We start from the raw sequence: 9,958 nt of genomic DNA, 5'->3' as shown, positions 1-9,958 counted from the left end.
AGACCTTAAGTCTGTGGCTAGAGGATGGTTGGAGTTCATCCAACGCTCCATCATCCCTACTAGCAACTGATCTGAAGTGACTGTGGATCGGGTGATGAACGGATAATTTATACGCTTTTTGGCATTGTTTTTAGTATGTTTCTAGTAGGATTTAGTTAGTTTTTAGTATATTTTTATTAGTTTTTAGTTAAAATTCACTTTTCTGGACTTTACTATGAGTTTGTGTGTTTTTCTGTGATTTCAGGTATTTTCTGGCTGAAATTGAGGGACCTGAGCAAAAATCTGATTCAGAGACTGAAAAGGACTGCAGATGCTGTTGGATTCTGACCTCCCTGCACTCAAAGTGGATTTTCTGGAGCTACAGAAGCCCAATTGGCGCGCTCTCAACGGCGTTGGAAAGTAGACATCCTGGGCTTTCCAGCAATATATGATAGTTCATACTTTGCCCAAGATTTGATGGCCCAAACCGGCGTTCAAAGTCACCCTCAGAATTCCCAGCGTTAAACGCCGGAACTGGCACCAAAATGGGAGTTAAACCCCCAAACTGGCATAAAAGCTGGCGTTTAACTCCAAGAAGAGTCTCTACACGAAAATGTTTCATTGCTCAGCCCAAGCACACACCAAGTGGGCCCGGAAGTGGATTTTTATGTCATTTACTCATCTCTGTACACCCTAGGCTACTAGTTCTCTATATATAGGACCTTTTACTATTGTATTTTCATCTTGGTTCTTCTGGTTCCCTCTCTGGGGCCGAAACCAATGATCACTTTTGTTCTTATGTATTTTCAATGGTGGAGTTTCTACACACCAAAGATTAAGGTGTGGAGCTCTGCTGTACCTCGAGTATTAATGCAATTACTATTGTTCTTCTATTCAATTCCACTTGTTCTTGTTCTAAGATATCACTTGTTCTTCAACTTGATGAATGTGATGATCCGTGACACTCATCATCATTCTCACCTATGAACGTGTGACTGACAACCACCTCCATTCTACCTTCGATTGGGTGAATATCTCTTGGATTCCTGATTGCACGATGCATGGTTGATCGCCTGACAAACGAGTGCTCGCCTGACAACCGAGCCAGCCATTCCGTGAGATCAGAGTCTTCGTGGTATAGGCAAGAACTGATGGCGGCATTCAAGAGAATCCAGAAGGTCTAACCTTGTCTGTGGTATTCTGAGTAGGATTCAATGATTGAATGACTGTGACGTGCTTCAAACTCCTGAGGGCGGGGCGTTAGTGACAGACGCAAAAGAATCACTGGATTCTATTCCGGCCTGATCGAGAACCGACAGATGGATAGCCGTGCCGTGACAGGGTGTGTTGAACATTTCCACTGAGAGGATGGGAGGTAGCCACTGACAACGGTGAAACCCTTGGATAAGCTTGCCATGGAAAGGAGTAAGAAGGATTGGATGAAGACAGTAGGAAAGCAGAGAGACGGAAGGGAAGGCATCTTCATGCGCTTATCTGAAGTTCCTACCAATGAATTACATAAGTACCTCTATCTTTATCTTTATGTTTTATTGGTATATCACTATACCCATTTGAGTCTGCCTGACTAAGATTTACAAGGTGACCATAGCTTGCTTCATACCAACAATCTCCGTGGGATCGACCCTTACTCGCGTAAGGTTTATTACTTGGACGACCCAGTGCACTTGCTGGTTAGTTGTGCGAAGTTGTGTTTATGCCATGGTATTGAACACCAAGTTTTTGGATTCATTACCGGGGATTATGAGAGTTGTGAAAAGTATTGTTCACAATTTCGCGCACCAAGTTTTTGGCACCGTTGCCGGGGATTGTTCGAGTATGGACAACTGACGGTTCATCTTGTTGCTTAGATTAGGTATTTTTTTTAGAGTTCTTAAGAATGAATTCTAGAGTTTCAAGGTGATTTGCTTATCATCACCAAAGCTGATTGATTCTCATCAATTTAGCTCTTGAATGTAATGTCTTGCTGAAGCTTGGCTAGCCATGTCTAATTCCTTTAGACTAAAGCTTTAGACTAACATTGCATGATTCCTGGAATTCTCATTAAGAATTTTGATATGTTTATTTTCTTTTCCACTTAATTTTCGAAAAAAAAAATCCAAAAAAATTACAAAATCATAAAAACCAAAAATATTTTATGTTTCTGTTGAGTCTAGAGTCTCATGTTAAGTTTGGTGTCAATTACATGCATTGTTCATGTGTCTTCATTAATCTTCAAGTTGTTCTTGATGATTTTATTGCTCTGATCTTTGAATTCTATTGACTTGAGTGTTTTGTTGTTTGTCATATGCATTCTCATATTGTTAGTGTCAGTAGTATACAAACTGCTAAGTTTGGTGTCTTGCATGCATTATTTATTTGATACTAGTTGCATTTTGATTGTTCTTCATTATTAAAAATCCAAAAAATATTTTTAATTTGTGTCTTCTCAAGTCAATAATACAGAGAATTGAAGATTCAGAACATACAGCAGAGGAATTATACAGAAAAAGCTGGGCGTTTAAAATGCCCAGTGAAGAAGACAGACTGGCGTTTAAACGCCAGCCAGGGTGCCTGGCTGGGCGTTTAACGCCCAAAAGGGTATAGTTTTGGGCGTTAAACGCCAGAATATGCACCATTCTGGGCGTTTAACGCCAGGATGGCACAAGGGGGAGGATTTTGTTTTCAAATCAATTTTTTTTCAAGTTTTCAAAGTTTTTCAAAATCAAATCTTTTTTAAATCATATCTTTTCAATCAAATATTTTCAAAATCAATTTCTTTTCTTTTTCAAAGATACTTGCTATCAATTAATGATTTGATTCAACATTTCAAGTATGTTGCCTTTTCTGTTGAGAAAGGTTTAATGTTTGAATCATATCTTTTCTTGATAGCCAAGTTATTAATTTTTAAAATCAAACCTTTTTAAAATTGCTTTCAAATCATATCTTCTCAATCACATATTTTTTTTTAAAAACCAATCATATCTTCTTAACCTCATCTTCTTCAAAATAGTTTTCAATCAAATCTTTTTGACTTCTAATTTCAAAATCTTTTTCAAAAATCACTTGATTTCTTTCCCACTCTTATTTTCGAAAATTAATTAGTGTTTTTCAAAATGTTTTTCAAATTCTTTTACTTAATTTTCGAAAAAAAAAATTACCTTCCCTCCTCTCACATCCTTCTATTTATGGACTAACACTATTCCTCAATGCACAATTCGAACTCCATCTTTCTTGATAAGTTTGAATTTTCTACCTCTGTCTTCTATTATTCTGTTCCTCTGACACCTCAAGGAATCTCTATACTGTGACATAGAGGATTCCATATTTTCTTGTTCTCTTCTCTTTCATATGAGCAGGAACAGAGACAAAGGCATTCTTGTTGAAGCTGATCCTGAACCTGAAAGGACCTTGAAGCGAAAGCTAAGAGAAGCTAAGGCACAACTCTCTGCAGAGGACCTAACAGAAATCTTCAAAGAAGAAGAACACATGGCAGCCGAAAACAACAACAATGCCAACAATGCAAGGAAGGTGCTGGGTGACTTTACTGCACCTACTCCCGACTTTTATGGGAGAAGCATCTCTATCCCTGCCATTGGAGCAAACAACTTTGAGCTTAAGCCTCAATTAGTTTCTCTAATGCAACAGAATTGCAAGTTCCATGGACTTCCATTGGAAGATCCTCATCAGTTTTTGGCTGAGTTCTTGCAAATCTGTGACACTGTCAAGACTAATGGGGTTGACCCTGAAGTCTACAGACTTATGCTATTCCCTTTTGCTGTAAGAGACAGAGCTAGGACATGGTTGGACTCACAACCTAAAGAAAGCCTGGACTCATGGGAAAAGCTAGTCAATGCCTTCTTGGCAAAGTTCTTTCTACCTCAAAAATTGAGTAAGCTTAGAGTGGAAGTCCAAACCTTCAGACAGAAGGATGGAGAATCCCTCTATGAAGCTTGGGAAAGATACAAACAATTAATCAGAAAATGTCCTTCTGACATGCTTTCTGAATGGAGCATCATAGGTATTTTCTATGATGGTCTCTCTGAACTATCCAAGATGTCTTTGGATAGCTCTGCTGGAGGATCTCTTCATCTGAAGAAGACGCCTACAGAAGCTCAAGAGCTAATTGAAATGGTTGCAAATAACCAATTCATGTACACTTTTGAAAGGAATCTTGTGAACAATAGGACAAATCAGAAGAAAGGAGTTCTTGAGATTGATACTCTGAATGCCATATTGGCTCAGAATAAAATATTGACTCAACAAGTCAATTTGATTTCTCAAAGTCTGTCTGGAATGCAAAATGCACCAAGCAGTACTAAGGATGCTTCATCTGAAGAAGAAGCTTATGATCCTGAGAACCCTTCAATGGAAGAGGTGAATTACCTAGGAGAACCCTATGGAAACACCTATAATTCTTCATGGAGAAATCATCCAAATTTCTCATGGAAGGATCAACAGAGACCTCAACAAGGTTTCAACAACAATAATGGTGGAAGAAACAGGTTTAGTAATGGCAAGCCTTTTCCATCATCTTCTCAGCAACAGACAGAGAATTCTAAGCAGAACCCCTCTGACTTAGCAACCATGGTCTCTGATCTAATCAAAACCACTCAAAGTTTCATGACTGAAACAAGGTCCTCCATTAGGAATTTGGAGGCACAAGTGGGACAGCTGAGCAAGAAAATTACTGAACTCCCTCCTAGTACTCTCCCAAGCAATACAGAAGAAAATCCAAAAGGAGAGTGCAAGGCCATCAACATGGCCAAATTTGGAGAGGAAGGAGAGGAAGTGAACGCCACTGAGGAAGACCTCAATGGGCGTGCACTGACCTCCAATGAGTTCCCTAATGAGGAACCATGGGAATCTGAGGCTCAAATGAGACCATAGAGATTCCATTGGACTTACTTCTGCCTTTCATGAGCTCTGATGAGTATTCTTCCTCTGAAGAGGATGAGTATGTCACTGAAGAGCAAGTTGCTAAATACCTTGGAGCAATCATGAAGCTAAATGACAAGTTATTTGGAAATGAGACTTGGGAGAATGAACCTCCTTTGCTCACCAAAGAACTGGATGACTTGTCTAGGCAGAAATTACCTCAAAAGAGACAAGATCCTGGGAAGTTTTCAATACCTTGTACCATAGGCACCATGACCTTCAAGAAGGCTCTGTGTGACTTAGGGTCAAGTATAAACCTCATGCCTCTCTCTGTAATGGAGAAGCTAGGGATCTTTGAGGTGCAAGCTGCAAGAATCTCATTAGAGATGGCAGACAACTCAAGAAAACAAGCTCATGGACTTGTAGAGGATGTTTTGGTGAAAATTGAAAACCATTACATCCCTGCTGATTTCATAGTCCTAGAGACTGGGAAGTGCATGGATGAAACCATCATCCTTGGCAAACCCTTCCTAGCCACAGCAAAGGGCTGTGATTGATGTTGATGGAGGCGAACTGATCATTCAAGTGAATGAAGAATCCTTTGTGTTTAAGGCTCAAGGATATCCCTCTGTCACCATGGAGAGGAAGCATGAAGAGCTTCTCTCAAATCAGAGTCAAACAGAGCCCCCACAGTCAAACTCTAAGTTTGGTGTTGGGAGGCCACAACCAAACTCTAAGTTTGGTGTTGAACCCCCACATTCAAACTCTAAGTTTGGTGTTGGGCAGTTCCCACATTACTCTGATCATTTGTGAGGCTACATGAGAGCCATCTGTCAAGCTACTGACATTAAAGAAGCACTTGTTGGGAGGCAACCCAATGTTATATTTTATCTATTTTCTTTTGTTATTTTATGTTTTTTGTAGGTTGATGATCATGAGAAGTCACAAAATCAATTGAAAAAGCAAAAACAGAATGAAAAATAGGAAGAAAAACAGCACACCCTGGAGGAAGAACCTACTGGCGTTTAAACGCCAGTAAGGCTAGCAGGTGGGTGTTTAACGCCCAGTCTGGCACCATTCTGGGCGTTTAATGCCAGAAAGGGGCACCAGACTGGCGTTAAACGCCAGGAAAGGGCAAGAACCTGGCGTTAAACGCCAGAAATGGGCACCAGCCCGGCGTTTAACGCCAGAATTGGCTCAAAACGTGATTTTGCATGCCATTTGGTGCAGGGATGACTTTTCCTTGACACCTCAGGATCTGTGGACCCCACAGGATCCCCACCAACCCCACCACTCTCTCTCTTCTTCCCCATTCACCAATCACCTCAATACCTCTTCCCCAAAAACCCTTCACCTATCAAATCCCATCTTCACCACTCACATCCATCCTTTATAAAACCCCACCTACCTCACCATTCAAATTCAAACCACTTTCCCTCCCAAACCCACCCTCACTTGACCGAACCTTACCCTTCCCCCTCCCCTATATATACCCTTCTTCACCCCTTCATTTTCACAAAACCTAAACACCACTTCTCCCCCTCTTTGGCCGAACACAAAAGCCATTCCCTTCTTCCTCATTTCTTCTTCTTCTACTCTCTTCTTTCTTCTTTTGCTCGAGGACGAGCAAACCTTTTAAGTTTGGTGTGGTAAAAGCATTGCTTTTTGTTTTTCCATAACCATTTATGGCATCCAAGGCCGGAGAAACCTCTAGAAAGAGGAAAGGGAAGGCAAAAGCCTCCTCCTCCGAGTCATGGGAGATGGAGAGACTCATCTCAAGGGTGCATCAAGACCACTTCTATGAAGTTGTGGCCATGAAGAAGGGTCAACTTTGACCAAAGGTTGGACCAAGTCCTCACAGACATTTGTGAAGAGGGCGCTCAATGGAAGAGAGATTCAAGAGGAAAGCCGGTTCAATTGAGAAGGCATGACCTCAAGCCCGTGGCTAGAGGATAGTTGGAGTTTATCCAACGCTCAATCATTCCCACTAGCAACCGGTCCGAAGTTACTCTAGACCAGGCCATCATGATTCATAGCATCATGATTGGAGAAGAAGTGGAAGTTCATGAGGTTATAGCCCAAGAACTCTATAAGGTGGCGGACAAGTCCTCTACCTTGGCAAGGTTAGCCTTTCCTTATCTCATTTGTCACCTCTGTTATTCAGTTGGAGTTGACATAGAGGGAGACATCTCCATTGATGAGGATAAGCCCATCACTAAGAAAAGGATGGAGCAAACAAGAGACCCCTCTCATCATGAGATCCCTGAGATGCATCAAGGGATGCACTTTCCTCCACAAAACTATTGGGAGCAACTGAACACCTCCCTAGGAGAATTGAGTTCCAACTTGGGACAACTAAGGGTGGAGCACCAAGAACACTCCATCCTCCTTCATGAAATTAGAGAAGATCAAAAAATCATGAGAGAGGAGCAACAAAGACAAGGAAGAGACATTGAGGAGCTCAAGCACTCCATAAGACCTTCAAGAGGAAGAACAAGCCGCCATCACTAAGGTGGACCCGTTCTTTAATCTCCTTGTTCTTTATTTCCCTGTTTTTCGAAAATTAATGCTTATGTTTGTCCATGTTTGTATCTTGTGATCATTAGTGTCTTAGTGTCTATGCCTTAAAGTTATGAATATCCTAAGAATCCATCACCTTTCTTAAATGAAAAATGTTTTAATCACAAAAGAACAAGAAGTACAGGATTTGTTTTCTGAATGTATGCTTGAACAGTGCATATGTCTTTTGAATTTGTGGTTCATGAATGTTGGCTCTTGAAAGAATGATGAAAAAGGAGACATGTTACTGAGGATCTGAAAAATCATAAAAATGATTCTTGAAGCAAGAAAAAGCAGTGAATACAAAAAAAAAAAGAAGGAGAAAAACGAAAAAGAAAAAAAGGGGAGAAAGAAAAAGAAAAGAAAAAGAAAGAAATAAAGTTGTGATCCAAGGCAAAAAGAGTGTGCTTAAGAACCCTGGACACCTCTAATTGGGGACTTTAGCAAAGCTGAGTCACAATCTGAAAAGGTTCACCCAATTATGTGTCTGTGGCATGTATGTATCCGGTGGTAATACTGGAAGACAGAGTGCTTTGGGCCACGGCCAAGACTCAATAAGTGCCTGTGTTCAAGAATCATCATACTTAACTAGGAGAATCAATAACACTATCTGGATTCTGAGTTCCTAAAGAAGCCAATCATTCTGAATTTCAAAGGATAAAGTGAGATGCCAAAACTGTTCGGAGGCAAAAAGCTACTAGTCCCGCTCATCTAATTTGGAGCTAAGTTTCATTGATAATTTGGAGTCTATAGTATATTCTCTTCTTTTTATCTTATTTGATTTTCAGTTGCTTGAGGACAAGCAACAATTTAAGTTTGGTGTTGTGATGAGCGGATAATTTATACGCTTTTTGGCATTGTTTTTAGTATGTTTCTAGTAGGATTTAGTTAGTTTTTAGTATATTTTTATTAGTTCTTAGTTAAAATTCACTTTTCTGGACTTTACTATGAGTTTGTGTGTTTTTCTGTGATTTCAGGTATTTTCTGGCTGAAATTGAGGGACCTGAGCAAAAATCTGATTCAGAGACTGAAAAGGACTGCAGATGCTGTTGGATTCTGACCTCCCTGCACTCAAAGTGGATTTTCTGGAGCTACAGAAGCCCAATTGGCGCGCTCTCAACGGCGTTGGAAAGTAGACATCCTGGGCTTTCCAGCAATATATGATAGTTCATACTTTGCCCAAGATTTGATGGCCCAAACCGGCGTTCAAAGTCACCCTCAGAATTCCCAGCGTTAAACGCCGGAACTGGCACCAAAATGGGAGTTAAACGCCCAAACTGGCATAAAAGCTGGCGTTTAACTCCAAGAAGAGTCTCTACACGAAAATGCTTCATTGCTCAGCCCAAGCACACACCAAGTGGGCCCGGAAGTGGATTTTTATGTCATTTACTCATCTCTGTACACCCTAGGCTACTAGTTCTCTATATATAGGACCTTTTACTATTGTATTTTCATCTTGGTTCTTCTGGTTCCCTCTCTGGGGCCGAAACCAATGATCACTTTTGTTCTTATGTATTTTCAACGGTGGAGTTTCTACACACCAAAGATTAAGGTGTGGAGCTCTGCTGTACCTCGAGTATTAATGCAATTACTATTGTTCTTCTATTCAATTCCACTTGTTCTTGTTCTAAGATATCACTTGTTCTTCAACTTGATGAATGTGATGATCCGTGACACTCATCATCATTCTCACCTATGAACGTGTGACTGACAACCACCTCCGTTCTACCTTCGATTGGGTGAATATCTCTTGGATTCCTGATTGCACGATGCATGGTTGATCGCCTGACAAACGAGTGCTCGCCTGACAACCGAGCCAGCCATTCCGTGAGATCAGAGTCTTCGTAGTATAGGCAAGAACTGATGGCGGCATTCAAGAGAATCCGGAAGGTCTAACCTTGTCTGTGGTATTCTGAGTAGGATTCAATGATTGAATGACTGTGACGTGCTTCAAACTCCTGAGGGCGGGGCGTTAGTGACAGACGCAAAAGAATCACTGGATTCTATTCCGGCCTGATCGAGAACCGACAGATGGATAGCCGTGCCGTAACAGGGTGCGTTGAACATTTCCACTGAGAGGATGGGAGGTAGCCACTGACAACGGTGAAACCCTTGTATAAGCTTGCCATGGAAAGGAGTAAGAAGGATTGGATGAAGACAGTAGGAAAGCAGAGAGACGGAAGGGAAGGCATCTTCATGCGCTTATCTGAAGTTCCTACCAATGAATTACATAAGTACCTCTATCTTTATCTTTATGTTTTATTGGTATATCACTATACCCATTTGAGTCTGCCTGACTAAGATTTACAAGGTGACCATAGCTTGCTTCATACCAACAATCTCCGTGGGATCGACCCTTACTCGCGTAAGGTTTATTACTTGGACGACCCAGTGCACTTGCTGCTTAGTTGTGCGAAGTTGTGTTTATGCCATGGTATTGAACACCAAGTTTTTGGATTCATTACCGGGGATTATGAGAGTTGTGAAAAGTATTGTTCACAATTTCGCGCACCATCAGGCCATCATGATTCATAGCATCATGATT

The 9,958-nt window shown here is 40.9% G+C and overlaps 1 non-coding gene across 1 annotated transcript; it reads right to left on the bottom strand.

Moving 5' to 3' along the window:
- Positions 1 to 3,870: 3,870 nt before the first annotated feature.
- Positions 3,871 to 3,978, bottom strand: LOC130984753 (small nucleolar RNA R71). Its single transcript, XR_009088665.1, has one exon. It is a non-coding gene; the product is annotated as a small nucleolar RNA R71 (small nucleolar RNA).
- Between the last annotated feature and the right edge of the window lie 5,980 nt (positions 3,979 to 9,958).

This window comes from Arachis stenosperma, chromosome 5 (genome assembly GCF_014773155.1).
Source record: "Arachis stenosperma cultivar V10309 chromosome 5, arast.V10309.gnm1.PFL2, whole genome shotgun sequence".
Taxonomy (NCBI): domain Eukaryota; kingdom Viridiplantae; phylum Streptophyta; class Magnoliopsida; order Fabales; family Fabaceae; genus Arachis; species Arachis stenosperma.
The sequence above is the reverse complement of the archived record's forward strand: the minus strand, read 5'-3'. Positions and strand labels throughout refer to the sequence as shown.